Genomic DNA, 18228 nt, shown 5'->3' on the forward strand with positions numbered 1-18228 from the left:
AGATACTAGATTGAAATAAATGGACTCGAAGAAAATCCATTTTCTTGGTTCAAGAAATCCTTTCTCTCCGTGTAGTTGAAAATTATCCTGAAATTTTCTCGGGTCGTTCAAATATTTTGCAAGTCGAACAATACCTGCGCCAAAAGCACGTCGATGATAATTACGTATAGAGCCAGCGCGTAGCAATAGAGGGAAACATCGAGAGGGAGGATTGGCTTGACTCCCTTTTAAATAACTGGAGCCCAAGGGCCACAGTGAATGGCGGAAGTGGTAGATAGGAGAACACGGCGTAGCCACTACCTACTGAAGTTTCGCCAACTAAAGCCAGTTCTAAACCAGCACGAACCACGAGTCCCACCCTGCAGCCACAACGAAGGCGATGCCACGGCCGCCGAGTTCCATTGTCGTTGTAATTAACTGTGTCGTGACGGCGCGTAAATCGCGCCTCAAAACCGGGGGGCGCTCAGGAGAAGACTTGGAACACAGCCCGGCTGCACCTCCGAAATTCCATTTCGTTCTACCATTCACCCGACGACCGTGGAATTCGAATAAGAGGAAAAAAATAAAAAATGAAAAAGAGGAAGTCTATGATGTGGAGGAGACCAGGGATGGTTGGTACCTTCGTGTTAAAATCCTCGGCATAGTTTCTTCGGCTGATAATAATCATTGAATGAATGAAAAAACTAAGTTTTTTAAAGACTAAGTCCATCAGTGGATTCATAATTCTCAGGTACTTAGTTGACTGTTTATGGATTGACGAAATTCGAATTGAAGTCATTCTCCTCAAGGATTGTACTTTGGGGTTGCTTCGACGTTTTTGGATTACCTGCTTTTTACTGGAATTGTCCAAATAATTGGTCTCTAAAAAGTATTGTCAACTCGAGTTAAGGTCTCTCCGATTCAGAAGAGGCATAAGAGACTTCGGAAGCACAGTTTTTCATCTCGAGTCTACTATAAGATTTAAAGTTCTTGCATTAGCTGCTACTAGAACTGACCATAACATGAGTTTCTAAAGAACGCGCGACTAACTAGTCCCAGTTCCCACTCTTAAAACAAGCAGAAAAAAAGTTCCAAAAAATTAATTTGACACTTTCAGTCCACCAGTCCAAAGTGTCCAAAGAATTGTTGTCCAAAGTGTGTGTCAACAAGTCCCAATTTCCTCCATTCAAAAGAACTACAAGAGAACAATAATCGTCAAGAGATATACTTTGCCACATGTGGTCTACACTAACCAGCAAAATGAAGTGTCCAGAAAGTTGAAAAGTGAAGTAAAATAGGTTAGGAATTGGCTCGCTGTGCTTGAACTTTTCTTGATCGTGAATGTTGGGTTTGAACAGGTTCGCGATGAGTGAAGAAATCGTTATACGAGGTAGTCGGAGGATGAGGAGAAAGGGGATGAAGATTCTGTAAGGTTTTCGTCAATACATTGGTACAGGGGTATCATCCGGGTGACTGAGGGCTCGAGAAGGCGGAGATATAATGAAATGAGCAAAAGTCACCCTCTTTTTCGAGATCTTGAATAAGAGATGAGGAGGGCAGCTACGCCCAGGCACATACATATACGTACGTACGCCTATTCGTAAGGCAGATGATGTACTTGCGGAAAGTAACTAATCCCGGGTTGGCCGAGGCTTATATACAAACCCGTGAGAGACTCGGTGGTGTTTCGAGGGCTTTTCATCCTCCCTGCGACGCGCGGTGCTGGTTATAATACGTGTAGGTACAAGAGGAAAAGCTCAGCAAGGACTACATCAAGACGAGGACAAAGAATATTTATTCGTAATGCACCTTCATTCACCCTCCACGTCTCCTCACCCAGCTTCGTCAATCCGAAATCCAACCCCGAAGCTCCCGCGCGCGCGATGGAAATGCTTTTAATTTCACCCCTCATCCGCGAATAGTACATACATAGGGTATTCCAGGAAATTTCAACTTATCGCTATTTCACATTTTATTTTATCATTGGTGGATGTCTTCTAACGACATCGAGTTTCAGATTTTTTCTTTCTCTTTTTAACTCGCTTTCCAGAAACAGGAAATTTTTTTTTTTAAGGAGAAACTAAAATTCGATCTGCATTCAGTCTTGTTTTTTTTTTTTTTTTTTTTTTTTTCTAACGGAGATATATATCAAATCGGTTCAAAGTACAAGAAATCATTTGAAGAGAACGGAAAATAGGAGGAAAAAAAAGAAACAGGAATTCAAATTCTTCATTCTTTTCTTTCTTTTTTTTTTTTTTTTTTTTGGATCAACGAAGCTACACTGTGAATTACACAAGAATCTACCAACTGACTGGCCATTATTGTCGTACGATTACTGCATAGCTTGTTATGAAGTAAAAAAAAAAAATGTAAAATTGTGCAAAGGGGGAATGAAATTGCGAGACAGACACTGAGATGGGAAATGAGAGAATTGAGATGGCCTGGAACGCCCCATATATTTTCCGTTAGCTCGTGCGGGGATTGTTTTTCTACTCGTGTTCCCTCTCTCAATCTGTCTCGCCTTTTTCCTTCCTTATTTTCACTCCGGAGTCGTATTTATAAGCACTTCTCGCAAATTCTTCTCTCGAGTTTCTAACTTCAATCATTTGGAAAAATCCTCGCATCGTTGTTCAAATTTATTTTTTTCCTTTTTTCTTTATACATCGTCTTGAAAACTGTCGGAAACAGAATTGAAAAAGAAAAGTATTTCTTTCTCAATATATTCACATTACGGTGATGATTCGTCTGATTGACATCAGATTATTCATGATAAATTATGACCATCTCGAGTTATTTTTTAATTCTGTAATTGAATCGGCGATAATGGACGTATAACACAAACTAAAATCGATTTCCAAAATTTTTTTAACCGACCCTCCGTAATTCTGGCAATCGAATGATATCCTTGACGACTGAAATTTAACCCAAATCTCAGTTTGCGAGGAAACTTTCGACTCCAGGCAAAGACTGCGGAGCAATCCGGGGGCTAATATCACGAAATTGGTCTCCAATAATCGGGATGTTGACGGGTCCTTCAGTCAGAGGTTGATCTTCGGTAAGCCGATGGAACGAGAAGCGCAACGTCACGGCGAGATGAACTCGAGATATCGGAAGCGACAGGGCGGAAAACGATCGCGGTGAATCGAGTCCCCATTTTCCTTGGTCAGCTCCCGGAGGGTTGCCTGGGCTGGCAATCGGCAATCAGGAATTCCAAGGACGCAACGAGCGCTGATTAATCCCTCGAGGAAATTCAGTGAAATCCACAGTTTCTTTCGGGACATCGACGAAAATAATGCAATATCATTTTATCACCCTCAGAATTATTTTTCTCTTAAACACTTGAATAATCGTCAACTTTGCAAATCGTCATTTTCTCTGATGCCCAATTGCTGCGTGATGAACAAAAAAAAATTAACAACCTAACCTAATATAACAACCGATAGGTTAGGTTAGGTTGGGTTAGGTTAGGTTATTATTTTTCTCTAATACCCAATTGCTGCGTGATGGTCAAGAAAAATTGAATAACCTAACCTAATATAACAACCGTTAGGTCAGGTTAGGTTAGGTTAGGTTAGGTTAGTTTATTATTTTTTTCTAATACCTAATTTCTGCGCGATGAACAAAAAAAATTGAATAACCTAACCTAATATAACAATCGTTAGGTCAGATTAGGTTAGGTTAGGTTAGGTTAGTTCATTATTTTTCTCTAATACCCAATTGCTACGTGATGAACAAAAAAAAATTGGGAACCTAACCTAATATAACAACCGTTAGGTTAGGTTAGGTTATTATTTTTCTCTAATACTGAATTGCTGCGTGATGAACAAAAAAATTAATAACCTAACCTAATATAACAACCGTTAGGTTAGGTTAGGTTATATTTTTTCTGTGATACTCAATTTGCTGCGTGATGAACAGAAAGAAATTAACAACGGCCAGGGTGATCGTTATTGGCTGGGTGAGAATTGGCTGGAATGCCCTATTTGTTTACGACATGCGACACTCGGGTAGTAGAATCACGTTTGTCCGTAAGCACAAGTATAATAGAAGTAGACGTGATGTTGTGATAATAACACGGATGAGGATAGAGTGTTAGTAATATTCTTATCCGAGGCTGGATGTGGAGCGGAATGGTTCGTATATAAACCCTTCTGAAAAGGGAGAGGAGGAGACCAGCATGATAAAAGAGTGTATAAACAAGTTCTTTAGAAACGACGGCGAGGCTTACCTTGGAATTAATTTGAATCCGTTTTAAAAAGGGATCGAGCTGCCGAGCGCGGGTGGTTGACACAAAAACCGAGGGGGAGATGAAAAAAGAAGGATAAGGAGGGAGAAGGAAGAAAAATAGGGCAGCAAGAAATAGGAGGAAATTAAAATGTAAAAACTCTACACCTGCGTCATCCGTCGAATTCGAATTCAAGCCCATCTTGTATTCAATGCGTTATGTGCTCCACGCCTCGTTTTCCTTATTCTTATCCTTTGATTATCAAATGTAAAACGGGCCGAGGGTTTCTTCAACCGTGTGTATAATGTAAGTATCACCTGAACCGTACATCGTTTTATGAATCTCAGACTGCACTGACGGAGAAAAATTTACATCTTCATACTTAATATGTATGAATAGGTTAATTTTCACTTGGTTTGCATAATCATGCAAATGATTTTTTTTCACATATTTGAATATAATTATTTATTGCTCATTCATCCGAATTCGACGTTGGTACTCGAATGGAATTCATTTACAATTAGCCAGGCTTCGGGTTGTTTAACCCGATTTCTTCCTCTGCTAAAGATATTCATTTGATAAAATTTAGACAGCATGAATTATGCGAATACTCCTGTTGTAGGATGAATTCATATTCATTACCACTTAATCCATTGATCTTAATGAATTTATCAAAATATTCCACCACATCGTTTCACACCAAATCCAAATCAATGACCGAATGGAGTGAATCTTATTAATAAGTAAACTGTGTACTTATTCATTTGTAAAAACGAGCATATATATATATATATATATAGCTTATTTTCTGCACGTAAGATCTGGGCTACTGTAGCACAGATTATAGGAAAATTAGTGCATAGAAAACGAGATGAAAACAAGAATCACTGTACCATAGCCATTTTGAAAAATATTTAAAAAAAATTGAAAGAAAATCCTTTGTTTCAAATCAAGTATTTTTTCAAGCGGTACAATAATTTGAAACCTGTTTCGAACGACTTTCGTTTCCCGTCGCGTTGAGATCCACCAATCGAGCAGCAGGCAGCCTTCATCCCGGTAGCACAAAGAGGGTGGAACCGTGGCGCAATAAGCGTCGTTTCACCCCAACAAGTCCTTGGCCATGTTACGCATGAAGCCAAAAACCTGAAGAAATACGGACGAAGAAACTTTTAACGAATTGCTTGCTCGTTGGACTTGCGTATGATTTGTTTCGCAGGAATTAGAAATGTAGAAAGTTGAAATGCAGAACAGCGAGAGTAAAGGAACTCTGGCGATTCGACGTTTTGATTTTCTACCCTGAAAAAAATTTCAGTTGTTATAGTAACTAGAAATGAAACAAGATGTGTGATTGTAACTATCAAAGCAAAATATTCTGCTAATTGAATTTTCATTCAACTAAGGCCTTAACATTAATTAATTGTTGCATCAACATGAAATTTTCGCAACAGTTACAAGCAAAAACAGATATCTATATATATATATATATATATATATATATTATAACAGTGACGATATTTATACAGAATATTAACAGACACTAGATTTTCAAGTTCATACATCAACGAAACCAATTTTCATCTTCTACTCGAAACAATATTTTGCTTTTATGTTAATAATGAAAATATTCAAAACCCACGACTAATAACCTTAACAAAAACTTCCCGTCCATGCTTGATTCCAGTTTTCAAAAATTCGACCTACCGCAACCCTCGCGTCGTCAAATGTTTCCAAATTTCAACCTCCAGCCCCAAAATTCACCTGCGTTTTGGTGCAGTTAGAAGGGCGGAAATTGGCGAACGGCAAAATGTTACTGGCGCGTCCTACCGATTCGGCCGCGGAGATGCAGAGGGTGCTTTGGAGGGTTGTATTCAAGAGACGTTGGGGTAGCAACCGGGAAAACCCAGCAGCTCGCACCCCTATTTTCGCTCCCTGGTAGCTGGCGGAAGGGGATCGAGTAATATGGGTCGTTGCTAAGGTCTAAACAGCGGGAGGCTGCAGGGTGGTGAGCGAGGGGAGGGGAAGGGGCAGGGGGGGGGGGTGGTACAGTTAGTGTTTGATGACTTGTGCGTGGCCTGAATATAATGATTATCATTTCCAAACGGCACCTCTGTTGATTAGTCAATTAGTCGGGGTAATTACGAGCCCACTGTTATCAGCCTCTCTCTCTCTCTCTCTCTCTCTCTCTCTCTCTCTCTCTCTCTCTCTCTCTAGTTTTGATTTTCCACACATTGAATACTCCTGTTTTCAATCTTGTAATGTATGTCAGTTTTGCTCTGGGTAGCAATTGGCTAAGAGTGATAATAAACTGTCTATTTATGTATATCCGTCTAATTAACTATCTATGTATCTATATATCTTTCTTCGTCCATTTTTTTTCTCTCGTCATAATTTTTCAGAGAAAAAATTACCCGCATATGTAATTGTATAATGATATTTCCGTAAAACCTGTGATTAAAGATTAAAATATCACGTGTTTAAGATGAATACATCACGTCGTGATATGGATCAAAAGTTGGGAGAAAAAGAGTCGAAAAAGGTGAAAAAAAATTATCTCCCGCAATGTTAATTGCACCAATGATATAACGGACGTCAACGGTAAATTAGAATGACACAAACTAAGGTATCGATGATTGGAGAAAAGATTTTACAATTGGAAAAATCGAAATCTTCGGATTCTGGCCTTTGGACATCGTTGGGGCAAATAAAATTTTTGAAGACTTATCGAATAGTCTTTTGTTGCTGTTTTTTTTTTTTTTTCTTCCTTTTGTTATAACTTATTCGATTCAGGCCGTCTGACCGATGATGTAATCTTAATGCATCTAGGTGTTCGAGTATTAAATTTTACGGAGTAATTAACTACCCCTAAACCCGCACGCGGTAACTCGTCTATGTTAATTTATAATTCATGCCTTACCGCTGCAGTGTAAAGCAGCTGCTGATAAACGCCGAAAACATGCCTACATTCACGAGAGGGTAATTATAATTATTCAGCCTTGTCGTCGGTATAACGACGTTTTCTAATTCAACGCCGAAAACGAATGCTCGCAATTTTTGCACTCCTTCCATTTTTTTAAATGTTTTTTATTTTCTCCGAATTTATTTACAAAGAAATACATAAAGACAAAGCGATGAGATTAAATGATCAGATCGACAATTAGGGAGGAAAATTATGCCCACGTTTGTCCCGAGCCCTCGACATCTGCTTCTCGAAAACTTATTCCCACTGCGAGTGAATACTCTTGAAGAATTCACACTAGAAGAAGAATTTTTATCTGATTACAGTTAGTTAAAAGGGGGCTAAAATCTTTATGATTAAGGGTTAATTAAGGGTAATTGTTAATTTAGGGTTTTTCATCTGGGTTTTGTCTCATAAAAAATTCAGGATGTTTAAGTGGGTCAAGGAAAATCGTGTCCACTATGCCCTCTGAATTATTGTTAAACTAGACGTTCAACAAATTAGATTCTTCGTCTCACGCAATACCCAACTGATCGGTGTTTCAATTCAAGACTGTCTCCGACATGTTTTTCTGCGGAAATGTCAACGACCATTGCATGCAGCTACTTTCTTTCCCGTTGCACGTCAATTTTCAATAATTCACGTCAGCTAAGATCGATCGGCGCATGAAAGGGTGGTTGAAGAACCGTATCTCACCGTAATTGAAGCGATTGGTTGATCAAAAGTAGATACAATTTATTAGAAATAGAAGACACTAGACTTATGAAGAAAAGCTTAGACGTTGGTGACTTATTTCAAATCGCTTAAAGATTATTTAAATTCTTTGATTCCACTTAATCCATAAGATTATTCTCTCCAAAAGTCATTATTTTTTCAACAGTAGTCGATTCGATGATGTGATTTATTGATCATAATCGATATCAGTGCAACGTTGTAGGATTGAATATTCCACGATACCAATATGCTGAGGAAAAATTATTTTAGTAAACAATTATTGTAGAAAACAGTCTTCCATGAAGTAAAATATGGATCAGCTATCGTATGGTGAAAATCTATTATTTAAACGAATCTATTTACACATGTTCAACATTTTAGAGCGATTTGAAATAGAAAGAAAAGTTTACAAAAAAAAAATAAAAGGACGTAAGTGATTCTCTAGGCTTTAATACGTCGAGCTTTAGTAAAAACTCAACTTTTCATTCACCGATGATCACAATAACTTTCGAAATCCGTAAAAATATAGAAAGCTGATAAATAGAAGATCTACGATGTCGAATTTTCAAAGAAGCGAAAATTTAATTTATAGAATTAAAAAACGTAAAAAATCGAAATATGGAGAAGTAAGAAGAAAAAGAAAAAAAAAAAAAACAACGAAACCTCAGGATATAGAATGCCAATATATAGAGTTCTAGATTTTACTCTTCTCTGTTCTGAACTTGCTCTATTTTTTCTTTCCATACTTGGACTTCTACAAATTCGATTTTTGAGTCGTTAAAAACTTGATATTTTCTAGTTTCTCACCCCCACTCAATAACTACCCTTATTTATATTCCTCCTGAAAAATGTGAGCCTAAAGTTGAGAGAATAGCATCGATTTTAGCCAATCGATTAACCCTTTGGAGAGTACATTTTTTTAAATCGTCGGATGATCGTAAAAATTCTCACTCGGGGGTTTTTGGGGTCACTGATTATGAATCCGCTATCAGATTTGCGAAATTCTAGATGTGCAATTTTGAATATTGAAAATCTGATTCTGGATTCGTAATCAGCGACCCCAAAAACCCACTTTCACTAAATTTCAAATTTATATTTCCTTGGATAGATTCTTCAAGAATGAATATTTTCGAAAAAAACATCATTTTTTCTGATTTGTGTATTAATAAATCTTATATTATAAACAGTTATGCTAATCAGACTATATTTTTATGTTCGCCTATTATTAAATTTACTAAAAAGTGCAAAAAACTTGATCTGAATACGTAAAAAAAGAAATAAAATAGAAAAATTGAAGAAAATCGAGGAACTCCGTCGATGCGCCGCAGCTGAAAGCGTGTGTGTTGTATAAATATGAGCGAGCGAGGCGCAGCCCTTTAACCCCCTAAACAGCCCGCGTTCCAATCAAACGCTCGCCCTTAAGCGCCATTACGGCAACCGTCAGCCAGGCTGGCAGCCTCGCCGGTTGTAATTGCAACTCACCGCCGTTCCGGAGTTCCCAGCATCCCTCGCGGGGGAGGTTTTACATTCGGCACCCCAAAACGGAATAATGCGAAATCGACCCACGGCCATTCGAATCGCCTGCCTGGCCTAAATAAGCAGCGACAATTTCTACTGTCCGTGATAAATTGCACAGGCGGACAGAAAACGATTTTTTCTATTTTTGGTTTGTGTTTAAATAAATAAATTTTTACTCTATACATCGAATAATAAACAAGATCTTTATTCGTTAGTTATACAAAGTTTGCCTTTGTTTTTATCTTTTTTACGAATTGATGAATAATCAATGGTTAAATACGAGTTTTCAGTCTACGTTATAGATTGTATAATTTTGATTTTGTTCTTTGTAACTAAGGAAAGAAAAAATAGTTTTATCGGATAAAGTTTACTTTTGCAGATGCCGAAAAAATATTTTGAATTTTAAGAAAGATTATCTATTTTCTCAAACATTTATTGTTGCTAACGATAAATCAAACTTCAGTTTCGCATTTTAATTATTCGTCAACTTGAGTTCGAATTTAACTGTACACCCTATATATATGCCTGAAATTGCGATCCTCTGAGCCGTTGAAAAATCATCAAGGTTCAACGATGCTCGATACACTTACTCGTTTTGTCAAAATTTATTGCTCGCATCTTATATATACATATATAGATATACATCCTGGCACAGAATCGGAGGGCGTTAATTATGGATGCAATTAGAAGTTAGGGGATGAACGGAATGCGAGCGGTTAAATCGATTTAGAACCCTGTTATTAGTACCGCGTTGTAAAGCGATTGTTTCAACCTCTCGTCCAAACACTTTCAATGCCAACAGAAGAAGACCCGAATTCAACTAAAAAGAATTACTGAATCAAGATAATCGATGTTTATCAATTTTTTATCGAGAAAAGACCGTTGAAAGGTTGAAATGAAAAATTTGGCATCTTTGAATGAATATTTCCAAAATTTCGACCATTTGTCAGGAACCCCTAAAATTAGAGTGCTTTCAAAATTTGCAAGCTTAATAAATTTAGCGATTTAAAAGCTTTCAGTTCATCAGCTTTACTCCTTAGGGAAAAACATGGGCAGCAAAAATTGTTTAAAGAATTTTTTGAACTCGTCAAGTCCAGTCACCTGACCCGACTGATAATTTTTCAATTCTTTATTTATATTTATGTTGTTGTCATGTTTAAGAAAATTTTTCACCAAAGTCTCTACTCAATTAAACAGTGACGAGAGCAGACACATCGGATTCAAAATCGACTTGAAGACGAGATCGACGTTTGTCACAAAATTTAAGGCAGACCTCTGCAGTTGAGTTGCGAAGCGAGGCTGTTTCAGGGTAGAAAATTACGGTACTAATCCCTCAGGAACACGCGTGAACAGTGAGAAATTACACAGGCTATGAGGTTGTAATAAGAGCGAAGCGAGGGCTCGTCTCGGCTGGCGACACCTAGCGGTATATAATCGCTAATCCCTCAGCCTTTGAGGGGGTGGGGGTGGGGGTGGAGGTAGTCGCGACCCAAGTGCCTCGAGATAAGGGCCAAATTGCCTGATAATTTTAAGTTTGTGAATAAACAAGGCGGTAGAAGCCGCTTCGCGGGTTAAGACGCAGTTCCACCCCCGCAGCCAAGAGCCAACATCATTCGTCTAGCTTCCTGCTAAGAGGTTTTGGCTTAAACGACTACCGACGAGCCTCGCTTCGCGTCCCGGTGCAGAGAGGCAGAAATTTGATAAGGTTGGATCGACGAACGATAGTCGAGGCCACGGAGAATGTCTCCCAGGATACCGTGCGGGAAGTTTGAGGGATATAAGCGGCGAAGGGGTTGGAGTGGTGAATTTGGAAAGTTCCGAAAATACCTAATTCCGAATTATTTCGTGGGATGGAAATTGACGTACAGAAATCAAAGTTTTAGTAAACGATAATGTTTTGAATGGTTCCAAAATTCAAGTTCCGATGGAGTGAAATTCTGAAAATTAAAATATATTTATACAGCTTGGTTTACTCAACGAGTGGGTGTGAAAAATGAGAAATGAGAATTCCGGAAATAGAAATATGGAAAATCCGAAACAAAGGAAGATCAAAGTGGCGGAATTTCGACGAGCCAGAAATTCATGGATCTGAAAATCTTCGATCATTCGGAATTTCGATGTTTCAGATTTTCAAATTTTCGCACTTTTGGAACTTTGAGTGTCGGGTTTCGGTCCATTCGAAGCTTTGATGAAACATTAATAGTTGAATTTTTTACTTTAAATTTCGCCACGCTCGAAGAATGTCACGAAATTTTTTTAAATCCTTTTTTAGTCTGGAGTAAAAATCTGTTCAAAGTAAACAGAAATCCGTTTCCCAAAATTTTCCAAAATGCGAAAAATCAACTCTCTTCGTTTGAAAGAATTGGTTTTTTATCCAAGGAATTTGGTTGATTTGCACAAAGATATTTTTTAAATTCAACAAATTAGAAGTACGATCTCTGAAACGAATATTTTTTTCGATCCAAGTTGTTATTTCGAACTATGAAAATGCAAAAATCACTTTGATTTTGAAAAAAATATATTTTACCAGGATATCTTGAAACATTTTTCGACAAAACCAATCGGACATTGTTCATTAACAATGGACGATAATTGAGCATTGGTTTTTTGGCCAAATAACCACAAAAAAATTATACCATATTTTTATTTTTATTTCCAGCCTTGAAATTGTAAAAATGGTCAAAAATTGTCGAACCACAGAATTAATTTCAGTCAAAAATACGTTTTTGAATACCGTTCACCCAATCTTTATGAAATTCGTCATTCTATTCCGATGCGTATTAATACTAAGAACTTAAATTATTCATTTCCAATCCCGAGACTCTGTTAATTGTGACTGAAATACGTGTTAAAATTCGATAGATTCAATACGTATCTTCCCTGAATTTACCGGAGTTCAAGATATTTTTTTTCAACACGTTTAATGTAGAAAGATGACGTAAAATTATTTTTTATCGGTTCCAACAATCACATTAATTGCAATGAATTTTCTCAAACCTTACGATCTCCTCGAATGCCAAGTAATCAAATTCCCAAACTCGTTACGTCACATTCGAAGAAGCTACAGGCTGCTGATCCCGTAAAAATTCAATGCATAGTGTCGTATTAAAAGTTTGATAACTTGAAAACAAACTTTCCAAGCTTTTGCAAATTTTTTACACACACCTAATATAAACCGTGATATATATAAATATATATAACTAGATGAATTGAAATTGTTTCGAAGAAATAAAAACTTTTCACCAGTTTTTGTAGAATAATATCAGTTGGATCTTTTTTTTTTATTTTTTTTATTTTGTTAAAAAATCAGATCTCCATGTAACTCTTAGATCGGCTGCAACTTCATGATCTTCCGATTGAATTTTTCTTTCGAAAACACTTTTATACGCTTTTGGATAATAATTTTTGCCAGAAATCGGAAAACTAATCATCGTACAGTGAGGTGTGAAAAATTGCGCATCGATTAAATTAATCAAGTCGAATGATCGAGGGATGAAAAAATGTCGCCTGTATTATCCTGCCTCTAATATACGCGTAGACATAGACAAGAAAAGCCACGAAACGTGTTCGCGTGTAGATCGAGGTAAAAAATGGAGACGAATAAGAACTCGCCGCGAGCGGTAAAAAAAAAGGTAAAGAAAAGAACAAGAAAAACTAAAAAAAGAAAAAGGTGTGGGACGAGGAAAAAAATAAGAGGGGGAGGGGGAGGGGGAGAAGGAGATCATCGACCATCGCTCTGTGTGCGTGCAGTCTATCCGACGCTTCGAAAGAGGTAAATGCACTAGCTGCAAGGTGCATAAAGGCAGAAGTGAGAAGAGAAGAGAAGAGAAGATAAGATGCAGAGGAAACAAGCGGAGGGAATGAGTAAAGGCCCGGGGTAAAAATATTTCCTCCGGAGAACTAACTGTTGCAGATTGCAAAAGAAACTGCAGCGAGGATTTTTGGCTCGCTAGTACAACACTTCTTCATTCCTAATTAAAGAGATGGAAATAGCTGCGTCGAGTTTCTTGAGTCAGGGGACAGAATCTTGGGCTCTGAATGCTGCTGAATGCTTGCGAGTAGTTGTGCTTTTGCGGCGAGCTTTTATCGCCTGCATCTGCAACGGGAAAGAGCTGCGGAACGCTTACAAGACGCCCTAATGGGTAATGATCGAGCCAATTATTGCGATATTCCCCCTTTTCACGCACTTGGCTTTCCTTTTTCACCCCCCTAATTTCTTGAAAACCTCCCCCCCCCCCCCCCCCCCCTCCTTCACAGGAAGGCGGAAGAATTTAGTCGTCGTCATCGGGTTGTACGGATTTCATACTCCGAGTCATTGTCAGGGTAATCGGACAAGTTGATCATATTTTTTGGGCCCGATGGGTAATCGGTGCCAACAATCCAGACGATTTTACCGAAATTCAGATTTTTTTTTTTTTTCTTTTTTTTCTTCACTTCACCACGTTTTCGAGTACATCAAACCTCGTTCACAGTTCAAGGCCCGCAAGCTCACCTCGCAAATCACACGCCTCTCAGAAAATTCTACGTAAAGGAACAAGAATATGTCCCTGAGCTTTTTTGTCGAGAAATGTGCGACGATTCTTGGAACGAATTCGCGAGAAATTTTTTTTTTTGATTTATTTTTCACCGACTGTAACTCCGTTATACTTAGGTATGTGTATGTATACCTATATATGTGTGTGTGTGTGTGTGTGTATTTTTATTTGCTTTTGTATAAGCTATGCTGAGGAGTTTTTTTTCAAACTTGTGTATTCGACGAAATGTAGATATGAAATTGTGGGTTTTTGTGCAGGTGTATACGCGTTTTTAGGACGACGTACAGAGCTTATACTTTTTACAACGTCGAGACGAATATTATCTTCAAAGGCTGCAACTTCACGCTTTAGAATCGTTTTGCTAACAAATATTTCTGCGGGATTAATAATTAATGACGAAATTTCAAAATTCATGCAAGTAATTACTCGTGAAATCGAATCGATTCAAATATTGCCAGTAAATTTGATAAATCAAATTGGCAAAAAAATTATTTTCAAAATGGATATTCGAGTATTTTAGACGTGCGTAATAGGATGTCGAATCGTTTCGAAAAATTTTGAATATTTTTAACTATTTTCGACTCTAAGTATCGTATTTCTGAAAAAAGTTTATGCAGCATCGATATATCGTTTTTATAATATTTAGAGAAGTTTCTGGTTCGACGTCAGGATTGTTGTAGAATTATTTTTCACACATTGATTTAAGTGTAGGTACGCAAAATTTTCGAACTGTTAAAAAGAAGAGGAGAAGAAAAAAGAAAGGGAGAAAATTGCATAGATTCGTGAACAATTCTGTCTTTAGATAATTAATCGAAACAAAACGTAGGAATAAAACAAAAATTATGTTAGTTTGACGGAATTTCTTACGAATTTCAGAGGTTACGTGGAAGTAAAAAATAAGGCTAGCAGCTACGAAAGTTCCGAAAGTGCGAAAATGAGTAAAATATGAAAAATCTGAAAAACGAAATTCCGAATTATCGCAGATTTTGAGATCATTTTTCGTTTTGGATCACCGATATTTACATTTTCGGAATCCTGGTAATCCTGATTTTCGATTTTTCTCATATACATTCCACACCCACGAAACTTTGCTCAATCGTAACTTGAATTTCGGAATTTTCCCGCCTTCGGGTTTCCAACAATTCAAAACTTTCTCATTCCGAAAAGTTTGCTTCCTTTACTTGAAATTTCACCACCGCATAACCAAAAATTAAGCGCTTCCGAAACCTTCCAACCAACGGAACATGAACCAAAATTTTACCAAAATGTAAAACGTTAATTGACGGTTTCGAAACCTGTTCGAGTACGAATTATTTATTAACACCAATGCTTCGGCGGTTGTTAGATTTCCATTTCCCAACAACTCCTTTCGCATGATGGCGTCGCGGCTCTGTGAGCACAGCTGGACGGTTGCACCTCGGGGTTTGCGAGTGCAAGGTTGAACGAACGAAAGACGTCGCTTAGCTAGTATAGGCTCACCGAGATGCACGCGTGCATACAGTGAGTGCATCACACGTTTCTGCTCTGCGCCGATTCCAGAAATAGCGTGCGGTGTTTTCCCTCGGGGGGAATCGAACTCACGACCTCAGGGTTGCGCTCGCCGCGTCCCCGCTCACTATTTTTACTCACGTTTCACTATTTTTACTCACGCCCGCCTTCTTAACACCAAAGCTATTCGCACAGAAGCCTGCGAATGCATAATGTGAAATACGGTGAAAAATTTGGAAATAGAAAATACCGGACTCTTCACCGATTCTAAAAAAAAACCCAAAATATAATTGCTTCTTTTTACTCATTCACTTACCATTAAGGTTTTCTTTTTTATTACGAAAACTATTTTTTACCACCCAACTGAAATACCTTTTTTTTTTTTTCATCACACTCAACGCCTATGCAATTTATTCTAAAATTAAAGTGAATTTGAAAAATAAAATCCACTAAGCTTGGAAATTTTTTTTTTTTTTTTTTTTTTTTCTTCTTCTTTTGTTAATCAAAATTCAAACGAGTCATCGATGTATCTAAGCTTTTCGTTTCAACTCTCGTATATTTCCTTGTAGCGAACAAGTATGAGATTTTACTGAATACTCAATTTACGATCACCTGTAGCAAAGAAATCAGTCAAAAGTATCGATCTTTGGACAATCAGACTTTTCAACCAGTAAACGATCCTGCATCTCGTGTAGAAGAAAAAGAATAAGAAGAAGAAGAAGAAGAAGAAGCTCGTTTCAAAGAATTTTGAACCCTCGAGAAAGAGTGCGATTGCCCCTGAAGGAGAAAAATGAAAAAAAAAAAAAAAACAAAACAAAAAAAATTCCTAACGATCGTTTTCAAAATAGAACATGTATTCGTGGAACATTTATAATAATCGTATGAATTTGAATATGCCATGAGACTTCGTTGCTGCTGCCACAGGATAAATAAACCTAAATTTAAACGACTCTGTACAGGTATAAATTTGAAATATCTACCCGAAATGGTTTCACGCGATTCCGAGTGACTCGAGTTGACTTCAAAGAAACCCGGTTTAAATCACCAACTCCAACGAGTGTCTGGAAACGATTTTGAAAATACTCGGAACGGTGCAGTGGTTTGAAAAAAAAAAAAAAAAAAAAAAACCCAAAAACCAAAAACCAACAAGGAAAAAAAAAAAAAAAAACTCGACAACTTTTTACCAAACTCAACGAATATCCTTGAAAATCATCCCGCATCCCTACTTCGGAATGAAAATCTCTATCGATTTATTTCTGTCCAAAGTTATCACCGTGCAATTTCATCCGTATAACACAAGTGACGTGGCGCAGCCTTAGTAGCCATCAGCAGAAGCTATAAGCCTGAAGAAATAAACAACGGTGTAGATATTCCGGGGTGGATATAATGGCTGTGTACACATATATATATATATATATATACACATACATGTGTGTGTGTGTGTGTGTGTGTGTGTGTGTGTGTATACTATATACTATATACACGCATGTTCGCCTGCACAAAACTCAACTGCATAGCGGAGGACGTACGGCAGCGGGTAAAGTAAAGGGGCTGGAATTAATCAGTTCGGTCCCTGAAACGTCCGAGAGCTTTATTTGAATAAAGTATAAATCGCTGGCACGACGCCTCGCCTCGTTTCGCTTCTGTTGGTGCGAGCTTGCACCGCATAGGATAATATAACTTCAACTGAACTATAAATGTTTCACGGACAGAAGACACTCGCTATAAGGTCGGATTAATATTAGATATCTATATCTACCTACCAATCTGTTGCCGCTAATCCAAAGACGCGTTTTATGGTGTAGCCGCCTGTATGTGTGTGTGTGTGTGTGTGTGTGTGTGTGTGTGTGTGTGTGTGGCTATTTATTTACGTGTACCATGTATTATGTATGAATAATATATAACGAGAGATTTTATGCATATATCGTCGACGGTTTTATTGCCGATCTAGCTTAACTTTCTATCTCGGTTTCTTGCAAAATTCCATCGATTATAATCAACTTGGGAAGTTTTTTCTGAGAACAGGGGGGGGGGGAGGAAAAAAAAGAAACAATAACAATAACAGCGTTGGTCAATTTTTTGTTTACTTTTTATGCCGTCGAATTTTGGATCGCTGGAAAATGTTTTTCCGTCGACGATTATATTCGTTATTATCGAATATGGTAAGTGATTTGTTGGTTTGAAAATTCAAGAAACAGGAATTTTGAGAATCATGCATTTCGTGATTTTTATTTTACTAATATGACAGATTTTTTTTTTTTTTTTTGACTTTTTGACTTTTCTTCGGATGTAATGCTTCTTTGGTCAATCATTCGTATTTAAATTCTCTGAGTATCGATCTAGTGAAAACCTGTCAAAACTGATTAATTAAGAAACAGAAATTTGGTATCTATGAATAAATCAAATTTTGACAACTTTAATTAGGAAACTTCTTTCTTATTGTATCAAAGAAATTTTTCACTGTGCCAAATCTATCAAGTTTGTTCAATGTCGATGAATAATAACTCGATTCTTATAAGAAAAATGCATTGATCTTACATAACAAAAATATTTTAGTCGATTTTTTTTTCAACTACAATTTATTTTTTAATTAAATATAAAGAGCAATTTTTCGCAAAAATCAAAGTTTTTTGATTGCACCTTTACCAACAATTCAAAAATGAATATTTTGTTTATTCCTTCGTTCAAATTCAAGATAATTAACTTATGTACTAAAGAAATCTTTTTGTTTTTTTAGATTCAGATGAAGCAATCATAATTTATCCTGACTACCACATGGAAACTTTTTTTTTGAAGTTACTCGGTTCTCATCA

This window comes from Diprion similis, chromosome 2 (assembly GCF_021155765.1).
Source record: "Diprion similis isolate iyDipSimi1 chromosome 2, iyDipSimi1.1, whole genome shotgun sequence".
NCBI lineage: Eukaryota > Metazoa > Arthropoda > Insecta > Hymenoptera > Diprionidae > Diprion > Diprion similis.